The sequence below is a fragment of the Lithobates pipiens genome, unplaced genomic scaffold, assembly GCF_037356315.1.
Source record: "Lithobates pipiens isolate NorthernLeopardFrog02 unplaced genomic scaffold, aLitPip1_a1.2 Scaffold_16, whole genome shotgun sequence".
Lineage (NCBI taxonomy): Eukaryota > Metazoa > Chordata > Amphibia > Anura > Ranidae > Lithobates > Lithobates pipiens.
In genome coordinates, this window is record NW_027507748.1 from 143,161,580 (window position 1) to 143,186,810 (window position 25,231).

At 47.0% G+C, this 25,231-nt stretch overlaps 1 protein-coding gene across 3 annotated transcripts in view; it reads left to right on the plus strand.

Annotated features, from left to right (window-relative positions):
• Positions 1–1,804: 1,804 nt before the first annotated feature.
• The window catches only part of LOC143982120 (apoptosis-inducing factor 3-like), a 233,849-nt gene continuing 210,422 nt past the window's right edge, over positions 1,805–25,231 (plus strand). The window contains exon 1 of one of the 3 annotated variants that reach the window (XM_077480563.1): positions 1,805–2,067. The gene's annotated coding sequence lies outside the window, so the exon portion shown is untranslated. Of the gene's footprint in view, positions 2,068–5,185; positions 5,269–25,231 lie in introns of those variants that run through there. The other 2 variants (XM_077480565.1, XM_077480564.1) reach the window with 2 other exon arrangements.

The following is a 25,231-nucleotide window of genomic DNA, read 5'->3' on the forward strand; positions in this document are numbered from 1 at the left end:
TATGTTGGTGTCCCTTGTCAATTTTACATTGTATTTTTTTAAATGTAAGTGTCTACTCTCAAAATGTCATTTGAAGTAAACACATAGCCAAATATTATTCTCCACATTTTTTTTTTTTGTGCATTAAAAAAAGAAAACAAATAAAATTATACATGTTATCTGCCAATAGAACGTAAACAAAAAGTGTATTCTATGCATCCAAAAATATTGAAAATATATCAAATCACTATTCAACCAAAAAAAAAAAGTCAAAGCAATAACTCCAAGGCCAATAATAAATAATCTCCTCCAATTCTGCAACATGGCTGGTTGACAAACGGCCGTTCAGAAACAAATTGAAAAGCTTGAAATTAAAAAAGCGAAATGAAAAGCGCGAAATTAAAAGTGTGAAATGAAAAGTGTGAATCGTCACTCACCAAACTTCTACTTACAAAAAATTAGCAGAAGGAGTCCAAAGGGTGGCGCTAAAGAGCTGAAAAAAATGTAGTACATCACTACGTTTGTAATTGTGTGGCCAGGTGTATGCAAGGCAGATTTGGGCCAACGCCCTTTGGACAAAATTCCACGGTTTTGTTGGCCAACAATCCGATCGTGTGTATGAGGCTTAAGAATAAACCTACAGACCCTATCTTGTTTGTAACCCAGGGACAGCTGTAATACAATCTTCAAATGAGCTTTAAAATGCATGTTTTTTCCTTTTAGGAGCAATAATGATGTTATGCTGTTGGGCTGGTATAATAATGTTATGGGGCTGGTGTGAAATTATTTCCAGGGCTGGTTTTTATTCTCAGGCCGATGTAACTAAATATTTGGCGACCCATCGCAGTTTGCTACGAAAGTGACCTTCCGTCGCCGCCATCTTGCTACACCCCACACTCGTCCACAGTAAGGATACACTAAGGGGTAAAGCGGACATGTTGTTACACCCACCGCAGTTTTGCATTTTACACGTATTTATAACAGTAAAGTCAGTTTATATAGTGAAATACAGGACTTACAACTCCGTCTGACTACTTAGATCTTGTATTTTAAAAGCAGCGGCAACCCTGCTCATCTCACAGGTTTGCTAATCTGACAGAAGTTCACTGCTTTTAAAATTCAACATCTAAGTGTTCAGACGGAGTTGTAAGTCCTGTATTTCACTATAGAAACTCACTTTGTTGTTATAAATACGTCTAAAATGTGTAACATGTCCTCTTTTTCCCTTCTTAGTGTAGCTTTACTGAGGACGAGTGTGGGTGTAGCAAGATGGCGGCGATGGAACATTAGTACTGTACCAAACTGCGATGGGTCGCCGAATATGTCGTTACACCGGCCCTGCTGTTTTGATGGTCTCACAGGAACATGCGATCTGGGTACAGTGTGATTTTAGCCTATTCATTCCTTTAAAAATGGAAAAAAAAAAAGATGTAAACTAAACAGAAAACTGATGTAACTTGAATCAGTATTCATTCGTTTTTTTTTTTTTGAGTCAAAACTGTGACTGAACCGATAAACTCGGTGTGACAGGACCGGATAACTGGTGTCTCACCAGCTGTAGGGAGGGGCCATTCTCACAGAGGCTCCTGGATGTGGAATTAATACCATTATCTGTGTTATATAATCCAATGCAGTAGCTCCCACACCCTTCTACTCCTTCTAGGGAGTGCGCATGTCTCTATTTACATCAGGTAAATCGGTGTGTGATGAGGGACTCCTCCCCTCCTCCTCCTGTGTTACATCACACTCCAGTCAGGTCTATCCTGACACAACTTCCCCGTGTGTGAGGCAGCAGCAGCAGGAGGGCGGGGCGGGTTGCCCGGATACAGGCTAGTTCTGGCCAGTGATTGGATAGCGTGGAGAACACTTTCATCATGAGTGTGCACTCCTGTGTCAGCTGCAGAAGAGTGTCAGGAGCTCAGTGAGGAGTGAGAAGGAAGAGTCGGGGCTCAGTGAGGAGTGAGGAGCCAGGGCTTAGTGCTGTGTGAGGAGGAAGAGCCGAGGCTCAGGGCTGTGTGAGGAGGTCAGCTGACAAGTGTTGCTCTCCATACAGCCCAGACAGGACCCTCTGCAGTCCCAGGACTCGTGGTGAGTAGCGGAGACCTATCTATTGCTGGCTGCTATTCTGATCTAGAGATGCTGCTAATCTCTTCTTTAACCACTTGCCTACAGGGCACTTGCACCCCCTCCTGCCTGTCACATTTTGAATGGCAATTGCGCAGTCATGCTACACTGCACCTGGATGATTTTTTTTTTTATAATTTTCTTCACACAAATAGAGCTTTCTTTTGGTGGTATTTAATCACTGCTGGGTTTTTTTTGTTTTTTTAACACAAAAAAAATTCAAAAAAATGTGAGAATATTTAATTTTTTACTTCGTTTTAGGTGGCACTGGTAGGCACGGATAGGCACTACTGATGGGCATTGATGAGCAGCACTGATATAGCCAGCATGGATTGACATCACTAATGGGCACTTATTGGCAGTGGTGGGCACTGATTGGCACATTTGGGCACTCATCGCTGGCACTGATTTGTGGCACAGCTGTTGCTATTGTAATCAAGGCACTGATGATCAGTGCCCTGATTACATGTATAGATGTCTCCTGTGAGGAGATGCCGCTGATCGGCTCTCCTCACCACACACTGTCAGTGTGAGGCAAGGACCGCCGGTTACCGGCATCTCCATGTTTACATGTGAAGGCTGTGATTGGACACAGCTGATCACATGGTTAAAGAGACGGGGACGCTGCCCTTTACAGAGATCGGGGTCGCGCTGTGTCCTAGCAACACGGCGCGACCGCCAAGCTGTGCGCCAGAGTGGTTGTTCTGGGACACTGTCATATAACATCATCCCAGAACGAGAGCCGCACCACCCTGCCGTCATTTGACCGTGGGGTGGGGGCGGCAACTAGTTGATGCCTAAGGCGGAAGGTGCCATGTGTATTGTGGGAAAAATGTGCAAAATCACACGTTTTCTCACAGCATGTGTGCAGCCCTAAGCCCCCGTTCACGTTGGCAACCGCACTGGCCCAATTGGTGTAACGCTGACTTTGCGGCGTCACATCTTTTATAAAAGTAGTTCTTGCACTATTGGCAATTTCAGGGGCGATTTCAATAGACATCTGTGCATGAACCCTCCCAATTGTCTTTCAAAGCTCCCATCGAAATCGCACTGAAATGCGGGCATGAAATCGTGCTCAGTGTAAACGTACCAATTCACACTTCAGTGTTTTGAATCGTGGTCAGATTTGCACCGATGTGTGAAAGCCAAATCGCGGGACTCGCATTTGAATGAAACCTAAAATTGTGACGTGGGTCATCCACGATTGTGGTGCGATAAATTGCGTGGCAACCCGCATCGCATCCCGCCCAAAAGTAGCTCCTGAACATTTTTTGGGCGACAAGCTTCACACAAAGCCGTTGCCCGGCCATTTATTGCTCCAGACCCACATCTTGATTTGAGGTGTTATTCACACACATCACTTTGAATCTGCCCACGATTCAAACCGCTGACGTGTGAATGCAGTCTGAAACTGAGGGGTGCAAAATCTGGTGAAACCCCAGCTTCCCAAAAGGGGAAGTTCTGCTTTAAAGGGTAACTCCACTTACTTGGGGGGGATATAGCGTATACAGTTGCGACACAAATCATATTGTAATTGAATGTTATTAAAAATTACCTTTACAATCTGCAGCCACTGTTATTGTCTGAAAATGTGATGCAATATGGCTACCTGGAGGTGTTCTGTACACAGAATGTTTTTTTTTTTTTTTTTCCCCACAAAAGTGTAGTTACACTTTAAGCACACTGACCCCCCCCCCCCCCCAATGCCACGTTTGGCATGTTATTTTTATTTTTTTGAGGGGGAGTGGGTTAGAGCTGCCACGACGAGTCAACGTAATCTATTACGTCGACTTCAAAAATACGTTGACGTGCGTGCAGGGCGTCGATGTGTCACAGTGGCAGTGCTTAGTATCCACTGCTGCCCTCCGTGCCGCCGTCCCCCTCTTCTCCGCACTCTCTTCTCCCCCTCCGTGCCGCCGTCCCCCTCTACTCCCCCCCCCCCCCCCCTCCGTGCCACCAGTCATCCAGCTCGGATCGGCACATGCCACGATCCGCGGAGCGCTCCGCGGTCTCAGCCTTAGGAGAGGCCGCGGCTTTGGCCTAGCTCCGAAGCGGCGACCATCTTTCTACACCCAGGCGTTTACAATGTGATCGCTCTGACGTAGAGCGATCACTTGTAAACAAACCGGCGTCATGACATGACGCCGGTTTCTCTCTCCCCTCTCTGTACTGATCTGTGCAGTGGAGGGGAGAGGTTGGATGGAAGCTGCCAGCCAATGCCAGCCCAATACTCTGCCAGCCCAATACTCTGCCAGCCCAATACTATGCCAGCCAATACTATGCCAGCCAATGCCATACAATACTCTGCCAGCCAATACTCTGCCAGCCAATATTCTGCCAGCCAATGCCATAAAATACTCTGCCAGCCAATACTCTGCCAGCCAATACCCTGCCATACAATACTCTCAAGGTTACCCAAAGGATTAATTAGCTAATCAAAAAAAAAAACCCACTAGATTCATAAAAAAAAAAAAAAAAAAAAAATAATCGGATAGTCGTTGACCTTCCTCCCTGCCAGTCCCGCCTCTGTCCCAGTGTTAGCCCTTGTACACACAGTCGGAGATTCCGTCGGAATGTGTCCGATCGGAGCGGTTTGTCGGTTATTCCGACTGTGTGTGGTATGCATCGGACTGTTTCCGTTGGAATATTCGCCGGACCAAATTTTCCAACTTGCTGGAAATATTTTCCGACAAAGTGCTCCGATCGGACATACTCCGATCATGTGTAGACAATTCCGATTGGACAAAGTGCCACGCATGCTCAGATCAAATTCCTACATCAAAGCTATTGGCTACTAGCCTGAACGTAGTCCCATCATAACGAAATTACGTCTTCACGTTCTGAAAGATCGGATTTTCCAACAACTTTGTCCGACCGTGTGTATGCAACAGTTTCGGACAAGATCTGTTGGACAAGATCCAACGGATTTGGTTGTCGGAATCTCCGACCGTGTGTACAAGGGCTTACAATCCTGTGTACAAGCCAGCGGTGCAGCTGTATTCTCATGAAAATAGTGGCGCTCACGTGACCAGGCACATCCGCCTCTCTCCTCCTCGTGGACCTCAGGCCCCCCCCCCCAATATTCTCAGACCCGCCCGCTGCTGCCTTCAGAATAGAGAGAGACAAGAAGCAGCCGTGAGTGTCCAGCTGCACCTGCAATATAAGGTAAGAGCTAGGGCTATTACAGTACAATACTCAGTGTACTCTAATTTCTGTGATGACAACAAGTGCCCCATCATAATTATTTATTGGGGGGGGGGAATAGTGCCCCATTGGTATTCCCCGGGGGGGGGGGGGGTGGAAGATGTTGCCCCATCATTGGTGTTCCTGGGAGGAATAGCGCTGCCCCATCATTTTTCATTTTCATTATTACTTTAAATAAACCATATTATGTTTTTTTATGATTTTATCCGATTAATTGATTAATCAAAACAATAATCGGCCAATGAATCAATTATGAAAATAATCGTTCGTTGTCCTACTACACAGCGTCAACATTATCTCACACACACCCACACACCTTTTGCTAACACATCTTGCGTTTTGGTGCTGCATGATCTATTTTTTTTTAATTAAAAGAATCATGCACTTCTTTAGTGCTTTTTCCACACATAGGAGAGCCCAATCATTTAATTTGCAAAAATGCACGAACGCTCTGTTGCACCTCATGGAGCCTAGAATTGACCATGCACACTACAATTTGGTTGTACAATCCCTTATATATGTTATAAGAATGAAACCTAAACAATCAATTCACTTATCTGATTGAGGTGATGTTTAATGATTAATTTTTGTTACCCCAACATTTCATATTCTTATTATGTTCCTTCTGCACTATGTACTTATATGAGAGCCTCCTGTTCTTTTTGTATTGCTTCCTTTGTGTAAAATGCCTGGTGTTTCTGCCAGTCCCTTTGCTTTCCTTTTTAAAACTGACCACACTAAAGCTGGCCATACACCTATAGATTAGCTGCAGATTTTCTATGGTTGGATGGAAAAAGTGCAACAGATTTCTCCATGTTCGCTAAACGGTGTGGATGGAGGAATCTCAAACTTTTTCCATCTAACCATAGAAAATCTGAAGATAATCTATAGGTGTATGGCCAGCTTTAGGAGAGCATACCGTGGTCAGTTCTCTGGCTGTGCTGCCACTTTAGGCACCTTTTGGGGGGGGGAGGAGCAGGCACCTGGTGTTGACGGGTACCTGCTCCCACTTCCGGCTCAGTTCGCCTCGGCACCCCCCCCTCCTTCCCCCACAGACTTCTGGGACACTTCACATGCGCAGTAGGAAACTGGTTGTGAAGCCGCAAGGCTTTCACTGCTTGTTTCCCTTAGTCAAGATGGCGACGCCAGCACCCGATGGTCAATTAAATAATAAGCTCAGGTGAGGACACCGCTGGATGCCTGGACAGGTAAGTGCCCTAACATTAAAAGTCAGAAGCTACAGCATTTGTAGCTGCTGACTAATTTTTTTCTGAAGGAGCCTGGAACTTTTTTCTTTTTCACACATGTGCAGTGCAATTTTCAAATCCGTTTTTAGTGCAAATTTTAAAATGGCTGTTCGGCTGCAATAAAAAAAAAATTAAAAAAATAAAAGTCCCCCCTAAAATCCGTGCCAGACCCTTATCTGAGCATGCAGGCCAGGATAGGGGTGGGGGAAGAGGGGCATGGTGTGGGGAGCTCTGTACTCAAGCTCCCACAGTCTGACAGCTCTGCAGCCTCCCACCGCCAAATAAGCAAAGGGGCAGGGAAACCTGGTAATGTCTCCTGGTGACCCCCCCCCCCCCTCGTGATGTAATCGATCTGGCATACCACTGTCTCTGGATGCCACAAGCTTCGTTAGTTAGATTGCGAGCCAGGCCTTCTCATCCACATCAGTGCCTGACCTCACAAATGCGCTTCAGGAAGAATGGTCCAACGTTCCCAATAGACACACTCCTAAACCTTGTTCCTAGAAGAGTTGAAGCTGTTATAGCTGCAAAGGGTGGGCCAACTCAATATTGAACCCTACGGACTAAGACTGGGGTACCATTCAAGTTCATGTGCATATAAAGGCAGTCCCAATACTTTTGGTAATATAGTGTATATTCAGCTTACTATCAGCAGGGCAAAAATGGCCTCTTGAGATGCAATGTACATTTATCAGAAGTTATAACTGGTAAATGGGCTCCACCTTTTCTAATGATTACATTTGATTTATATAAATATAGAAAAGGCAAACAGCTCATGTTCTAATTTTCTGCTGAGTCAGTGGTGTAAAAGGGCAGGACGGTAATGTGAGAACCTAATCACCAATGTAAGCAAGAGTCCCTATAGAATTCCGGTATGTAGCATAACACCTTTGTCACACTGACTATTGTCACTGCTGGTATTGGGAGAAAGAACTGACAGGTGAATTGTTGTTCTAATCTATTATTAGAAAATTTATCGTTCTCAGCACAATGTTATCATGCTCTAAAAAAAACCTCAAATATAAATACTGATATTGTTTAGCTTGTTCTTAAGGGTAGAAGCTTCAGCCTTTCACCCGTTTATCCTTCTTTTGCCTTATGAGAATCTGACTTGGAAAAGGCATATCCATTTAGGTACCCTGATACTAGACTGGCAGTGCCCTTGATCCTGGTCAGTGACTAATCAGTTAGTAAGCCGGAATGGACAACAGCCCTAGAATTCACACTTTAAATAAAAATTTCCCAAGTGTTCTTCCAGGACAGCCCTTGAGAGATGGAGCTCCTCCCATCGACACAGGAAACACATTGCCACAGTTCAAAAGGCGGTCCCTCAGGTCCCTGGTCAGTCATTTGTGTTTCCTCCGTCAGAGGAACATGTTGCCAGGAACCTGGAGGCCCCTCTCAGGGGCTGCCTGAGAACCTGTTAGCCATAAGGGACCGGGTCCTGTTTTTTGGCTGCAGTATTGGGTCCATACCTTTCTTTGTGGCTCGGGTACCATCCAGCTGATTCGGAGCAGACCCGTTACCCTCCTCCTTCCAGTGCCGAGGTGGCCAGGGGCAGAATGGCGCGGTTTCCCCCAGGAGCGGTGAGTGGAACCTTCCATCTTTGCTCCTTGTTGCGGTGGGGTCGGAGACGCCGAGCGTCACTTCCGGCGGAACCGCGTCATCACTGCGTGCCGAGACTTCCGGTTCCGGGTCTCTAAGGGTACAAGGAGGAGAGGGAGAGCCAGCGCTGTGCCTGTGAAGCCCGACCAGCGTCCAGCTATACCGGATTAGCGGCGGGATTCGGAGCGTCAGAGGGGGACCATGGAGGCTATTCCCCAGGATACTCCGGCGGAGACAGGCACCAGCCAAACCCAGGTAGGCTGCTGGGCATGCTATTACTCTGGTGGAGTGGTGGTGTTTGTAGGCTGGGCCCTGTAGTGCCCCACGGTGGCGGTTTACTCACAGTGAGGTTGTTTGTTAGTGGTGATTCTAAGAGGGACATGGTGCTGACGCTAAGAAATCCTTTGTCTTCTTATTTTCAGGCTAAAGAGATGCCAAGGGAAGACAAGACAGGCCGCAAAAAGTGCCCTAATTGTGGGAATAGGTTGTCCCCTGGCTCTAACAAAGCCCTATGCAAGCAATGCATTGCAAGCTTGCTTAAATCTGAGGCAGATTCCCCTTTAGCAAAGTTTTTGGGCTCCTTTAAAGAGGAAATGGCGTCGACCTTTAAGTCCCTCCGGGAGTTAATCACTGACGTTGGATCAGCTGCAGCTGCCTCCACGAGTAAAACAACTATAATCTCATCCTCACCATGCCTTACAACACCCAGCTCAGGGGAGCCCCGTATGGTCAGGGAGCCTAGCCCCACGTTGATTAGCCCCGAATCCTCTGACACTGACTCGGGTCAGGAAGAGGATCAAGCAGCATCTAAAGCCTCAAAATATAGATTATCTCTCGAGGAAGTAGATGAGCTAATGGGGGCTATCTATGATACGCTGGAAATTGAGGAGGAAGAAACTCAGTTATCCAGACATGATCAAATGTATGAGGCTCTGGGGAAAAAGAAAGCAAGGGTTTTTCCTATACATAAGGTGCTTTCTGACCTTGTCCTTAAGGAGTGGTCTGAACCAGACAAAAAGGTTTTCTTTCCTAAATCCCTTAAGAGAAGGTTCCCTTTTGATGAGAGCCCAGAGGCGGTCTGGAATAAAAATCCTAAACTAGACGCCCCTCTGTCCAAAATCTCAAAGCAGGCTGATCTGGCCTTTGAGGATATGGGCCACCTGAAAGATCCCATGGACAGGAGAACAGACATTGTCTTAAAGAGGGACTGGGATGCCTCTATGGCAGGCTTAAAACCAGCTCTAGCCACTTCCTGTGTAGCTAGAAACCTGGAGTTCTGGTTATCGCAACTACAAGAACACTTAAAGGCAGGCACTCCTAGGGGGGAGCTTTTGAAATCCTTCCCTATGCTTTTTAAGGCCACCAGTTTCATCTCTGACGCCTCCACGGACTCCGTAAAATTTACGGCTAAATCTGCAGCACTTTCAGTGGCAGCAAGGAGGTCAGTATGGATGAAAACCTGGGGGGGAGACACGGCGTCTAAAACCCGCCTGTGCAGCGTCCCTTTTACAGGAGACTTAGTCTTCGGGCCTGAATTAGACTCCGCCTTAGAAAGGACGGCGGATAAAAAGAAAACCTTTCCCGCAAAAAAGAAAAATTTTCAAAGAAAAATTTTTCGTCCCTTTAAGGAACCCTCTAAGCCAGAGACGAGTTCAACCCCCAAAAAACATTGGTCGGGACATAAAGGGAAAGGAAAAGGGGGCATAATGTTTAGCCGCCCCAATCAGGATCCCAAACCCCAGTGACGTCAGGGTTCCTGTGGGAGGAAGATCAAGCAAATTTCTTCCACAATGGGAAGAGACAACCTCGAACGAGTTTGTCTTAAATATAATAAAAAGGGAATACGCTGGAATTTCACAGCAACCCTCCTTCCAAGTTTCTGGTGACAAAGCTTCCAAGTCACTCAGAAAAGGCCAGGGCCTTACCTTTACTAATAGGGGAAATGGTAGATCAAGAGGTATTGACACCAGTCCCTATTCAGGAACAAGGAGATGGTTTTTACTCGCACATTTTTGTGGTAAGAAAACCGTCAGGGAGATTCAGACTAATTATGAACCTCCGTCCACTGAATCGCTCCATCCGTTACAAGAGATTTCGGATGGAGTCCATTTATTCCATAAAGAATCTCCTGCAGAAAGGGACATTTATGGCAACCCTGGATCTAAGGGATGCTTATCTGCACATTCCAATAAGGGAGGAATGCCAGAAATTCCTTCGGATGGCAGTGCAGATAGATACAAAGGTTTACCACTTTCAGTGCAGAGCACTTCCCTTCGGTCTATCATCCTCCCCGAGAATCTTTACCAAGGTTCTCGGAGAGGCTTTAGTTCCTCTGAGGCTTCAATCAGTCTCAATTATCCCCTACCTAGACGATCTGCTCCTAACAGCCCACTCAGAGAGTCGTCTTTCTCAGGACCTGGAATTGACTCAACTCAGCCTGAGTCGATTAGGGTGGATTGTCAGTCAGGAGAAATCCAAGACAACCCCAACACAGGAGATCCTGTATCTGGGTTACTGGATCAAGTCTGTAGATCAGAAAATTATACTGCCGGAAGAAAAGATTTTGAATCTGTGGCAGAGAATATCTTTTCTTCAATGCAGCCCCAAGTGTACGGTGAGGGAAGTAATGTCGGTCTTAGGTCTTATGACGGCAGCCATTCCAGCCGTACAATGGGCCAGGTTCCATCAAAGAGAACTTCAGGGTTTTCTGTTAGAACAATTAAAAGGCAGAGATCTGGAGGAGGAGGTATCGATCCCCTCAAGGATAAAACGCTCCCTCTGGTGGTGGAAGGACAGGGAGAACCTAAACAAAGGGGTTCATTGGGTCCTTCCTATCACTTCAACACTAACAACGGATGCGAGCAGTTGGGGCTGGGGAGCCCACCTTGGCTCAAGCTGGGTCCAGGACAAGTGGACCCCGGAGGAGAAATGTTTCTCTTCCAATTGGAAAGAACTAACAGCAATCCTGAGAGCTGTTCTAGCTTTTCACCCCGCAATACAGGGTCACCATCTACAAGTCCGTTCAGACAATACGACGGCTGTAGCATACATAAACAAACAAGGAGGTACCAGAAGTCCTCGTTTGATGTTGGTAGCCAGACGCATTCTCCAGTGGGCAGAAGCCAATCTGGAATCCATTTCTGCAGTTCACCTGAAAGGGGAGCTGAACAACAAGGCGGACTTCTTGAGTCGACAGAAGATTTCGAACCAAGAATGGTCCTTACACCCAGAGGCATTCAATCTCATAACAGCTCACTGGGGAGAACCAGAGGTAGACCTTTTTGCGAGCAAGAAGAATGCAAAGGTTCCCAATTTTTTCTCGCTAAACCCAGGAGATCAACCCCTGGCAGTAGATGCCTTGCAAACTCCATGGACTTTCAGTCTGGCGTATGCATTTCCCCCTCTTCATCTCATTCCGAGGGTCCTAGCAAGATTCCTCAAGGAGAAAACCTGTTTGATTCTAGTAGCACCTTTTTGGCCCAGGAGACCGTGGTTCACAACGTTGCTACAATTGACAGATTGTCCGCCTCTAAGACTTCCCTACAGACAGGACCTCCTGTCGCAGGGACCTCTTTACCATCCGCAGGTCGCCACACTGAAGCTTTCAGCGTGGTTACTGAGGAGGAAATCTTAAGGACTAAGGGCCTGTCAGATGAGGTAATTGCGACCTTACTACAGAGTCGCAAGCCAGTCACGAGGGCTATTTACAAAAAAGTCTGGAAAAAATTTAATAGCTGGCTGAATAGCCGTGACATAAATACGGCTAATATTCTACAGTTTTTACAGGAAGGTGTAAACAAGGGTTTAACCCTAAGTACTATTAAGGTACAGATAGCTGCCTTAAGTGTATACCTAGATGAACGCTTACAGGAAAATCCTTTTGTCGCTAGATTCTGTAAGGCAGTCGCTAGACGTAAGCCAGTCAGAATCACAAAAGTCCCATCCTGGGATTTAGCAGTTGTGCTAAAAGCTTTCTTGGGGTCACCCTTTGAGCCTATCTCAGAGGCCTCCCTAAGGCTTATTACCTTTAAGACAGTACTCCTGGTGGCAATCACTTCAGCCCGTAGGGTCAGTGAAATCCAAGCCCTATCCATCAGGGAACCATTCCTACAAATCCTAGAAGACAGAGTCATACTAAAGACAGACCCTGGGTTCTTACCAAAGGTAGCATCCAGCTTCCATAGGTCCCAAGATATTGTCCTCCCTTCATTTTGTCAAAATGCAGCAAATGAGAAAGAGGAACGTTTTCATTTATTGGATGTGAGGAGGTGTATTCTAGAATATCTTAAAATAACAAATCCATTCAGAATCTCAGACTCCCTTTTTGTCCTTTTTTTCCGGACAGCGTAGGGGACAGAAAGCTTCAAAAGTAACCATAGCTAGATGGATTAGGCTAGCTATAGCAGAGGGGTATAAGGCCTTGAATAGAGATCCTCCTGAGGGTGTTAAAGCTCACTCCACAAGAGCGTTGTCTGCATCCTGGGCAGAAAGAGCTGGTGCCACCCCGGAGCAGGTATGTAAAGCAGCCACATGGTCAAGCTTTTCCACCTTTACAAGGCATTACCGACTGGACTTAATGTCTAGTCAGGATCAGGCCTTTGGGAGGAAAGTCCTCCAGGCCGTGGTCCCCCCCTAATCTGGTAAGTACTTGGGGATCCTCTCAAGGGCTGTCCTGGAAGAACACTTGGGAAAACTGGAGTTAGTACTTACCGGTAACTCCTTTTCCGGTGGTCTTCCAGGACAGCACGATCCCACCCTTTATTTGATTGTAGTGATGTACTAATGTTATTACCTGTTATGGTTTATATGTTTTTCAGTTCCATCCTTCGGTTCTTGGTGAATGACTGACCAGGGACCTGAGGGACCGCCTTTTGAACTGTGGCAATGTGTTTCCTGTGTCGATGGGAGGAGCTCCATCTCTCAAGGGCTGTCCTGGAAGACCATCGGAAAAGGAGTTACCGGTAAGTACTAACTCCAGTTTTCAACCCTGACAGCCCTTATGTTTCTAGAAAAGTTCCTTTTCACAAAAAACCAAAAGTTTTTTAACCAAAAGTTATCTACCCCCTTCCTGACCTGGCCATTTTTTTTCGATACGGCACTGTGTTGCTTTAAAGTGGTTGTATACTCCTTTTTTTTTTTTTTTTTTTTACTTTTACCTACAGGAAAGCCTATAATAAGGCTTACCTGTAGGTAAAAAAAATATCTCCTAAACCTTTACGGTTTAGGAGATATTCCCCTCGGTATGCGCCGCTGACTGCAGCGGCGCATGCGCACGAGGGGATTCTCGGCCTAAAAATCCGGCAGTGTCCGGCCAGCCGGAATGAAATCTCCCGTGCGCATGCGCGGGAGTGACGATATCGCGGCTCCGGCCACTCACAGCGCCGGAGCCGCGATACCCGGAAGAAACGCCGAGGGAGCATGTCAGCTCCCTCGGCGTGGATCGTGCCAGATGTCGGGGCCTCGTTCTAAGGTAAGTATTTCATAATGAGCTAGTATGCGGTGCATACTAGCTCATTATGCCTTTTGCTTTGCAGGTGTTAAAAAAAAAAAAAAAATAGCGGGTTTACTACCGCTTTAACTGACAATCGCGCGGTCGTGCAATGCTGTACCCAAACAAAATTTACATCCTTTTTTTTTCCCCCACAATTGGAGCTTTCTTTTGGTGGTATTTGATTACCGCTGCGGTTTTTATTTTTTGTGCTATAAACAAACAAAAAAAGAGTGGCTATTTTGAAAAAAAAAGCAATTTTCTTTGCTATAATAAATATCCCCAAAAAATACATATTAAAAAAAAAAAAAAAATTATATATTTCAGTTCAAGCCAATATGTGTTGTTCTACATATTTTTGGTAAAAAATAATCGCAATAAGCATATATTGATTGGTTTGCGCAAAAGTTTTTATAGCGTCTACAAAATGGTGGATAGATTTATGGCATTTTTATTAGTCATAATATTATATTTTTTATTACTAGTTATGGCGGCGATTTAATTTTATTTTTGGGATTGCAGCTGAGATTCTATGCTCATAAGAAGACCAGATCAAAGATTACACATTTTAAAGAAACTGGAGAATTGTAGTTGCTGACTTTTTTATTTAATTTCTAGAGTGAAGAACTTATTTAACCAGTTCCGGACCGCCCACCGCACATATACTGTGGCCCAGCTGCACGAAACATAACTGTACATTGTTCACGCTCCCTGGTCTGGTTTGCGTACGATTGCCATCGGTGACCCACTCCCGCTGTGATTGGACCGGGAGCCAATCAGCGGGGGCATCGCCCTCCCACGATAATTCTTGGAAATGACAGAATGGTGGTCTTCCTATGTAAACAAGGATAGACTTTCGTTCGGTAACAGACAAAAAGAGAGCTGCGATTCCTAGTAATCAGAAACACAGATCTCTCTCTTTCTTTCTCTCTCTCTTTCTTTCTTTCTCTCTCTCTTTCTTTCTTTCTTTCTCTCTTTCTTTCTTTCTCTCTCTCTCTTTCTTTCTCTCTCTCTCTTTCTCTCTCTTTCTCTCTCTCTCTCTCTCTCTCTCTCTCTCTTTCTCGCATCACCCACACAGTTAGCACTCCCAGGGAACACATTTAACCCTTTGTCCCTAATGTTAACCACTTGGCAGTTGCTTGCCTTTTGCCTGCCAATGCCATTTTGGCATTGATCACTGTATTGGTGTCACTTGGTGTTCAATTTGTCCGCTGCAATGTCGCAGTCCCACTAAAAAATCCACTGATCACTTCCATTACTAGTGTTGTAAAAAAATAACCCTTAACCACTTCCCGAAGAATGGCAGAATGGCACAGACAGGCAAATGGGCGTACAGGTATGTCCCTTTAAATTTGCAATCAAATGAAGATTTACTTAAAAAATAAAACTGTTTCAAAAAGCTACAGATCACCTATCAGATATAGCGCTTAAAGTGGTAGTAAATGTGTTTTTGCTTATTTATACCTACACAGTAAATACCTCCTAAACTTGTACCGTTTAGGAGATATTTACTTAACCACTTACCCACTGGGCACTTAAACCCCTTTCTTAACCAGACCAATTTTCAGCTTTCGGTGCTCTCGCACTTTGACGATTACTCAATCATGCAACACTGTACCCACACATAGCTTTCTTTGGTATTTAATCACCACTGGGTTTTTTATTTTTTGCGTTATAAAAGAAAAGACAGTGAATTTTCAAATTTGTAATTTTTTTTTTTTTCTTCATGGATTTTGGCCAAAATTTTATACTGTTAGATATCTTTGGTAAAAAAAAAAAAACATACAGTCAAGATACAGTCAATCCACTTGTTAGTAAAAAAAAATAAAAAATCCAGATTGGATGAGCAAGATCACCGTATGGATCAGTTTGCCTTGGCGTTAAAAATGCTCCTGAATCGCATGGCTCTTCTGGAGTGCCCCACGGTGGCTGCTCCGGTACAACCTGAGTTGCAGGCCGTCCCTGCTGCTGCGTCAGTCTCTGTGCAGGCACCCGCCTCGAGTATTACCTCTATAAGAGGTATGTCTGTTTCTGCTCCGCTTCCCCAGCGATTTGGGGGCAAGCAAGTCCAATGCAGAGGGTTTCTCAATCAGGTTGAGATATACTTCAAAATGCTGCCGCAGGCGTTTCCCACGGATAGAAGCAAAGTAGGTTTCATGATATCTTTGCTTTCTAAAGCCCCGTACACACGAGCGGACTTTTCAACATCCAAAGTCCGTCAGACCGAGTCCGTCAGACTATCCGATCGTGTGTGGGCTGCAACGGACTTTAGCTTCGCAAAAGTCTGACGGACTTTAGAAATGAAGCATGCTTCAAATTTTCCCGACGGAACTCCGCCGGACCCGGTCCCCTTCGAAAAATTCGCTCGTGTGTGTGCTACTCCGACGGACTAAAACCGACGCTAGGGCAGCTATTGGCTACTGTCTATGAACTTCCTACGTCGAATCCAGTCGTACGTCATCACGTTCGACTCCGTCGGAGTTTGGTGTGATGGTGTGTGGTCAAGTCCGTTCGGTCGAAAAGTCCGCCAGAACTCCGTCGGAACTCCGTCGGAACTCCTTTGGAGGTCTGTCAGACTTAATCCCTCTCGTGTGTACGGGGCATAAGAGAACCTTGGCCTGGGCTAACCCTCTATGGGAGACGCAAAAACCTGTTATCTTGAGTTACCCTCAGTTTGTGGCCTCCTTTTAAAAGGGTTTTTGACGTTCCCGCATGCTCCGCTTCAGCTGCCAAGTGCCTCCTCTCCATCGAACAGAGTACGAGAACTGTTGCCGACTACGCCTTTGAATTCCGTACTCTGGCAGCAGAGGTTGCTTGAAACAATGAGGCCCTTGTGGCTGCTTTTTCTCATGGTCTCTCAGATTCCATCAAGGATGAGATAGCAGCCCAAGATATACCCACTGAGCTGGAGAGCTTGATCTCGTTTGCCATCCTCATTGACTCCAGACTCAGAGAAAGACTTTCTCTTAAGGAGCGCTTGCGGAAGCCTCCTGTATGTTTGCCTCAGAGCTTTGTAGTCCCACCCATGCCTCCCTCATCTCCCATGCCTCCTGGTACTGAGTTGGTCAGTGAAGATGAACCCATGCACCTGAGCTTCACGTGTCTCTGCGGATGAGTGAGCCTTTAGGAGGAGGGAGAGATTGTGCCTTTATTGTGGCCAGGCAGGTCACTTTTTGAAGTCTTGTCCTACCCATCCAGGGAACGTTCGAACCTTGAGGTCCTGTCATGGACAGACCTTAGGTGGCGTTGTTTCATCCCCAGTTATCCAGAAAGATAAGCCCCTGGTTTTGGTTACCTTTTCTTGGGCTGAGTCGTCCATCGAGATACAGGCTCTAATCGGCTCTGGGGCTGCAGGCCTGTTCATTGATGCTGCATTTGTTTTGCAGCACTCGATTCAGCTGCAGCTGCGTGACACTCCACTTGCCATTGAGGCTCTTGACGGGAGACATTTACAGCCTGCCCATGTGACTCATGAGACGGTTCCGTTGTCCATGGCTGTAGGGGCTCTTCACCATGAGAAAATCCAATTCCAAGTTATTTCCTCACCCAGATTTCCACTGGTTATTGGTTATCTTTGGTTACAGAGGCACAACCCCTCTTTTGATTGGCTCTGTGCTGAGGTTCTCTCCTGGTCACCACAATGCAGTGAGACATGCTTCCTGAAGGTATCCAAGGTCCTGTGCACCGCTTCACTCCCCTCCCTGCCGAAGGAGTACCGTGATTTTGGCGATGTCTTTGATAAAGGTCAAGCCGGTAGTTTGCCTCCACACCGGCCTTATGATTGCCCAATTGACCTTCAACCTGGTACCATACCTCCTCGTGGCCGGGTTTATCCTTTGTCCATCTTGGAGGATAAAGCCATGGAGGAGTATGTTGCTGACACACTTTCTTGAGGTTTCATCCGCAAATCCTCGTCTCCTGCTGGTGCTGGCTTCTTTGTGAAAAAGAAGAGCGGTGAACTGAGACCTTGTATAGATTATAGGGGTCTCAATCGTGTCACGATTAAGAATGCCTACCCGATTCCATTGATTACTGAGTTATTTTGACCACCTCAAGAGAGCAACGGTTTTCACGAAGCTTGACCTGAGAGGGGCATACAATCTTGTGCGCATTAAGGAGGGTGACTAGTGGAAAACTGTTTTTAATACCAGAACAGGCCATTATGAATACCTGGTAATGCCTTTTGGCCTTTGTAATGCCCCGGCAGTTTTCCAGGAATTTAGTAACGATGTCCTCCCGAGATTTGTTGCAATTGTGTGTGGTGGTTTATCTCGATGATATCCTCATATTTTCCAAGTCCCTGGAGAGCCACCACACAGTTGTCTGTCGTGTACTTCAGAAACTAAGAGAGAACAATCTGTATTCTAAACTGGAGAAATGCGAGTTCCATCGTGAACAGGTTACATTCCTGGGCTATGTCATTTGCACTGCTGGTTTTTCGATGGATCCAGAGAAACTTTTGGCAGTCCTACAGTGGCCTCGACCTGTGGGTTTTACGTCCTCTGCAGCGTTTCATGGGCTTTGCCAACTACTATCGAAAGTTTATTTATAACTTCTCGTCTCTGGTCAAGCCTCTGACTGATATGACCAGAAAGGACGGTAACCCACAGAGTTGGTCTCTGGAGTCCATTAAGGCATTTGAGACTCTCAAGGCTGCCTTTGTTTCTGCTCCTGTGTTGGCACATCCTGATCCTACATTGCCTTTTATCCTAGAAGTTGATGCTTCTAAGACTGCAGTTGACGCCCTTCTGTCTCAACGTTCTAACTCTGAGAGCGCAATGCATCCGTGTGGCTACTTTTCCAAGAAATTGTCACCTGCTGAGTGCAATTATGAGATTGGTGACAGAGCTGTTGGCGATCATTTTATCCCTGAAAGAATGGAGACATCTCCTTGAAGGTACCACTTCTTACAATCTTACATTCTTGTCTGAGGCTAAGCGACTGTCACGTACCTGGTTGGAGGCCGAAATGCCGAGAGGGCTCCCCTTGCGGCTGAGTGCAGTACACCCCTGAAGTTGGGTACAGAGGGTGTAGTGCCCAGAGAAGCACAGGTTGCCAGATAGATTCCGGAGATAAGAGCTGGTGGGCACCTGAAGGACACCAGGTAATGCAGGAAGCACAGCAGAGTTAAAGTCTATAAGAATCCTCGGTAATACTTGGCAAGGTGTGCATAAGGAGCAGTAGTGGAAGCCAGGCCAGGGGTCAAACACAGTAGATCCAGCAGGAGGATGAGGCAGGTTGCAGAAACGGGGACAAATCAAAGGTCTGGTATCAGGAAGCAGGCAGGAACAGGTAACTGTAGCGAAGTCCGTAATACTAGCCGGGATCAGGTATAGGAGAAGACAGCAAGTCGGTAAAGCAAGCCAGGGGGTCAAAACCAGAAGAGCAGATCAGACAGGTCAGGAACAAGCCGGGTCACAACAGGAATCCAAATAGTACTTTCACAGAGGTTCAGGAACACAGGAAGACTGACAAACCAGCAACTGCAGACACCAGCAGACTTCCTTATATAGGACCATGTGACCTGCTGGTAGAGATACTGGGTCCTAAAGTCCTTCTCCTGCCAGAGATTCTGGGTCCTAGAGCCCTTCTCCTGCTGTTGGCTCCCTGACAACTGACACTATAGCCAGTTCTCCTACGGCCATTTCCCTGACAGCGACTCTCTCCCAGAAGGGCGCGATGGCCTCTTTTCTTGTCAAGCTTTAATTACATTGTATCATTCTTGCCTTGTAAACGACAATTTTCCTCCACTTCCAAGTCGGAGTCGGTTCCGGGTTCCTATGATTCCTCCTGATCGTATCTTGACTACGGTTCGCATCAGTCTTACTTCTCCTTTTGGGTGACAAAATTCTTGTTGCTCAGGTCCATGCTCCTCCTGATAAACCTTGTGACCGCTGCTTTGTTCCAGAGAGTCTCCGTACTGCAGTGCTCCAGACTTGCCATTCTCCCAAGGCAGCTGGCCATCCTGGGAAGAATCAACTCATTTGGGCCATCACCCAACAATTCTGGTGGCCTAGTCTACGGGCTGATGTTACTGCCTTCGTAGCTGCCTGTCCCGTGTGTGCTCAGAGTAAGACTCCACGACACCTTCCAGTGGGCCTCCTACAACCCATACCCAATGGAGAGAGGCCCTGGACTCACCTGTCTATGGATTTCATTGTGGAATTGCCCAACTCCCAAGGCAACACTGTTATCCTTATGGTGGTTGACCTGTTCTCAAAGATGTGTCATTGTATTCCACTTAAGAAGTTACCCACCTCTAAGGAACTGGCTTCCATTTTTGCTCGGGAGATCTTTCGCTTACATGGGCTACCCAAGGTGATTGTCTCGGACAGGGGCAGTCAGTTTGTCTCCCGGTTCTGGCAAGCTTTTTGTGCACAGTTGGGAATCCAGCTTGCGTTCTCTTCTGCGTATCACCCGCAGTCTAATGGGGCCGCAGAACGAGCCAATTAGTCCTTGGAGCAATTCCTACGTTGCTATATTTCTGACCATCATAACAACTGGTCTGACCTATTACCTTGGGCAGAGTTTGCTCACAACAGTGCCTTGAATTCTGCCTCCCGATTGTCTCCATTTATAGCGAATTATGGTTTCCAACCTTCCATGTTGCCTGACTCGTTTGTTCCGCAGATTATTCCTGCGTTAGAGGAGCATCACCGTGGTCTTTGTTCCACTTGGGCACAAGTCCAGGAGGCTTTGCGTCATGCTAATGATAGGTACAGACTCCATGCTGACTGCAGACGCCTGCCTGCGCCTTCCTACCAAGATGGGGGACAGGGTCTGGCTGTAATCTCGCAACCTCTGACTTCGTGTTCCCTCACTGAAGTTTGTACCTCGGTTTATTGGGCTTTTCCGTATCCTTCGCTGGATTAACCCAGTAGCTTGCGCATTGGACCTTCCTCCTAGTATGCTCATCTCAAATGTGTTTAATGTCTCCTTATTGAAACCGTTGGTCTGTAACCGATTTACCACCTCGGTGCCACGTCCTCACCCTATTCAGGTTGAGAACCATGAGGAGTATGAGGTACAATCCATTGTTGACTCCCGTAGGTTCCGTGGGCGCATACAGTACCTGGTGCATTGGAAGGGGTACGGTCCGGAGGAACGCTCCTGGGTTTCATCCTTTGACGTACATGCCCCTGTCCTCCTCCGCGAGTTCCATAGATGGTTTCCCCTCAAGCCCGGTGGCCCTTCGAGGAAGAGGAGTCATTGGGGGGGGGGTACTGTCAGGGCTGACTTAGCCCTTCCTCCTCTGGGCTAGCTGCTCAGCTGTCGGCTAATTGCCAGCTCTCTTCTCTTTCCACAGTTACCAGCTGTTTCCGATGATGCTCGCCTGACCTGCCTATTTAAAGCCTTCCAGCTCACTTCTCCTTTGCCTTCGCGTTGGTCACATCACAAGGAACCATCTCCTGCTGTTTGTTTCAAGACTGGCTTGCTGACATCCCTCCTGGCTTCTTATCCTGCTTGAAGTTGCTCTTCTTGGATCCCTGACTTCAGTCCTGGCTGATTACCCAATCTGGTTAATGAACTTTGCACTGGCTGACTACCCGATCTGGCTACTGGACTCTGGCTATACTTGACTACGCTTTTTCTATTTTACCTTTTTTATTTTTATTAATAAACAAGTGTGTTTTTAATTGTACTTCTGTCTGTCTGATTTGTGGTTTCTGTGTGTGTGTGTGTGTGTGTGTCTCATTAATTTATATTTGTGACAACACTGAAGAAATGACACTTTGCTACAATGTAAAGTGGTGAGTGTACCGCTTGTATAACAATGTAAATTTTCTGTCCCCTAAAAATAACTCAACACACAGCCATTAATGTCTAAACTGCTGGCAACAAAAGGGACAGAAAATACACTGTCATACAAGCTGTACACTGCTTTACATTGTAGCAAAGTGTCATTTCTTCAGTGTTACATGAAAAGATAAAATATTTACAAAAATGTGAGGGGTGTACTCACGTGTGTGTGTGTGTGTGTGTATATAAAATATATAATTTATTATACTGTATTTATTGGCATATAATGTACACATTCACCCTGAAAATCTGGTGCAAATGGCATGTGTGTGTTATAAGCCAATACTTCAATTTTAGCTGCCTCTGAGGGGACAAGGAGAGGGGCGGGATGAGCACCGTCAGATTACATATAGTGAGAATCTCCTGTTTACTTGGCGGCCTCTGTAATGAGAAATCCCGTCTCCTGGGAAGCCATTGGACCACTGTTCTGTCTATCATAGGAGATTCTCGCTATATGTAATCTGTCGCTGCTCATCCCGCCCCCTCCCTGTCCCCTCTAGGCTGCAGATGGGCATCATCAGACTGCACTGATGGTGCAGCTGCTGATAGGCACTGACCCTTATTTTGCTTCAAAGTTCCTTATTTAAAACATTAGTTCCCCCCCCCCCCCCCCCGAAACCTCCCTCTTAAAGTGTGTGTGTGTGTGTGTGTGTGTGTGTGTGTGTGTGTGTAAAGGCAGTTCTTTGACCATGCACATCTGGTGTGTATATCTTAAGAACAGCTTTTGGAGACAAAGAAAACAGCTGTGTTCAGAGAGGAGCCTATGAGCATAACTTACGAACATGCAACACACATAAATGTGAAGTAGGTATTTAAATTTATTCCAGTGGCCCGAATAAAAATAATCTGGCCAGTAGAATGCCTCTACACTCAACGTCATACGTGCACGAACGCACATACATACATGATCGAAGCATTTTTTTTCTGACAAGTTATTGCAGAAAAAAACAGCATATTCAGAGCAGAAATTTATACACCTGTGTGCATGAGGCCTTAAGCCGCGTACACACGTAGCCGCCTGTCCGACGTACTTAGTCTGGCGGACGTCCGCCAGACTGTCCGTTGAAATTTCCGAACAGGCTACTTGCCCACACACGGCACTTTTTCAGCGGACTAATACGGCGTACTTAGTCCGCCGTACTAACTCCGCCGTACTTTCGAAATGAACGGACTCGCCCACACACGCGGAGGAAAGTCCGCTCATTTCGAGCGCGTCTCCAGGTAGGCGGGGCCCGCAAAGGAGACCTCGCTGGCCCCGCCGCCTGGTATGGACTTAAAGGGGAACCCCAACGCCGAAAAAAAATCGGCGTGGGGGTCCCCTAAAGTCTACAACAGACCCTTGTCCGAGCACGCTACCCGGCCGGCCAGGAACTCCGGGGGTCTTCCATCTTCGGGGGTCTTCTCGCCGGACTCCTCCGCTATCTTCTTGTAGCTCTTTTGCTAGCGGAGGAGTCCGGCTTTCTTCCTCGCCGCCGGCCTCTTCTTCCGACTTCGGGGGTCTTGTCCCCCTCTTCGGTTCTTCTGCCGTGCCACCGCGCCTTCTTATAGCTCTTTTACAGGCGGTGGCCCGGTCTTCTATCGCCGCCGCCGCCTTCCGTTCTTCTTCTTCTTCTTCTCCTGGAGATGTTGAATCAACGCTCTCTCTGGCCACAATGCCAGGGACGCGCTGCGCGGCCACTTATATAGGGACAAGGGGCGGTGTCACATGGCTTTATGTCACATGGGTTGGTCACATGGGTTGATGTCACATGGGGACTGTGACATCGTAAGGGGGCGGGGTCACCATGTGACACCAACCCATGTGACATAAAGCCATGTGACACCGCCCCTTGTCCCTATATAAGTGGCCGCGCAGCGCGTCCCTGGCATTGTGGCCGGAGAGAGCGTCGAGTCAACATCTCCCGGAGAAGAAGGAGGCGGCGACAGAAGACCGGGCCACCGCCTGTAAAAGAGCTATAAGAAGGCGCGGTGGCCCGGCAGAAGAACCGAAGAGGGGGACAAGACCCCCGAAGTCGGAAGAAGAGGCCGGCGGCGAGGAAGAAAGCCGGACTCCTCCGCTAGCAAAAGAGCTACAAGAAGATAGTGGAGGAGTCCGGCGAGAAGACCCCCGAAGACGGAAGACCCCCTGAGCTGTGCAATAAGTTATTTTATCTTGTGTGTTGTGTTTTTTTTTTTTGTACTTTTATTTTACAGGTGAATGGGTAGGGGTACATTGTACCCCATACTCATTCACATAGGGTGGGGGGGCCGGTATCCGGGGGACCCCTTATTAAAGGGGGCTCCCGGATTCCGATAAGCCCCTCGCCCGCAGACCCTGACAACCAACGGCCAGGGTTGTCGGGAAGAGGCCCTTGTCCTCATCAACATGGGGACAAGGTGCTTTGGGGTGGAGGGGCCGTGCGGCCCCCCCTTCCCCAAGGCACCCCCCCATGTTGAGGGCACGCAGCCTGGTACGGCTCAGGAGGGGGGGCGCTCGCTCGCCCCCCCTTTCCTGGCTGGCCGGGTAGCGTGCTCGGACAAGGGTCTGTTGTGGACTTTGGGGGACCCCCACGCCGATTTTTTTTTCGGCGTTGGGGTTCCCCTTTAAGTCCATACCAGGCGGCGGGGCCAGCGACGTCTCCTTCGCGGGCCCCGCCTACCTGGAGACCCGCTCGAAATGAGCGGACTTTTCTCCGGGCGGGAAAAGTCCGCTCATTTCTAAAGTACGGCGGACTGGCATACACACGGCAGGATTGTCCGCCGAAATGCGAGTCCGACGGACAGAATTTTGGAAAAACCTAAATTCTAAGTCCGCCGTACTGTCGGGTCAAAAAAGTATGCCGGAGGCTACACACGGGGGGGGGGATTGTTTGGCGGACTTGAGTTTGCCGGACTTTTCCACCGGATTGTTTGATCGTGTGTACGCGGCATTAGTAATCAAATAAATTCACACGCGCACACACACTTCACTTCATCCATTCAAAAAGTTGATCGATGACAATGTGTGATTTTTTTTTTCCTCAGCCAGTGCGACGATAGTCATGAAAAGTCATGTTCTACACTCCTGTATAACATTTCCTCCATACAAAGCACTCACCAGAACTGTATGACCTTTCAATTTCATCATAGACCTTACAATTTGATCTCCTTTACATCTACCAACAGCTATGTAGTACCTTACTGGATACAAATTGATTGGATAGAATGGGTTCATTATATTACATATCTTATTATATTATCAGGTATTGTGCAAAGATTGTATCATCAGATTGAAATATGTATTGTGACCCTAGGATTAGAAGGCCACAGATCTCCCTTTACCCATTGGTATAGTAACAATATAAAAAGTAAAGCAAATCTAATAGCATAGCAGGTACCTTGTTAAAAGAAATATGTACTAAAATAACTTTGATTAGTAGGTGCATAATACACATCAGTTTCTTGTCCAGTGCATCTCCAAAAGCCTAGGTGTGTGGTGACTTATTGACATCATTGCCTAATCATGTCCCCTTGTATACTCAATGCTGGCCACTGAGAAAGACCAGTGCATTGGGCTTAGGCGGTGGCAGCTATGCCATGCCCTTTTAGTGCCAATATTGTCATGGGTCCATGTTGCATCGTGCAATAATGGGGTTTGTTGTGAGGCCTCTATAACTCAAGTTAGGGATCAAATACAGTGTACATGAGGAGCGCCACATGGTGCAAAATATTTCCGTCCCCAATTGTATATACAGGCACCATGTGTTTGGTATCCATGTCAGATTCGGAAGAACATTGCCCTTGGTGCAACCTCTGGAATTGGGAT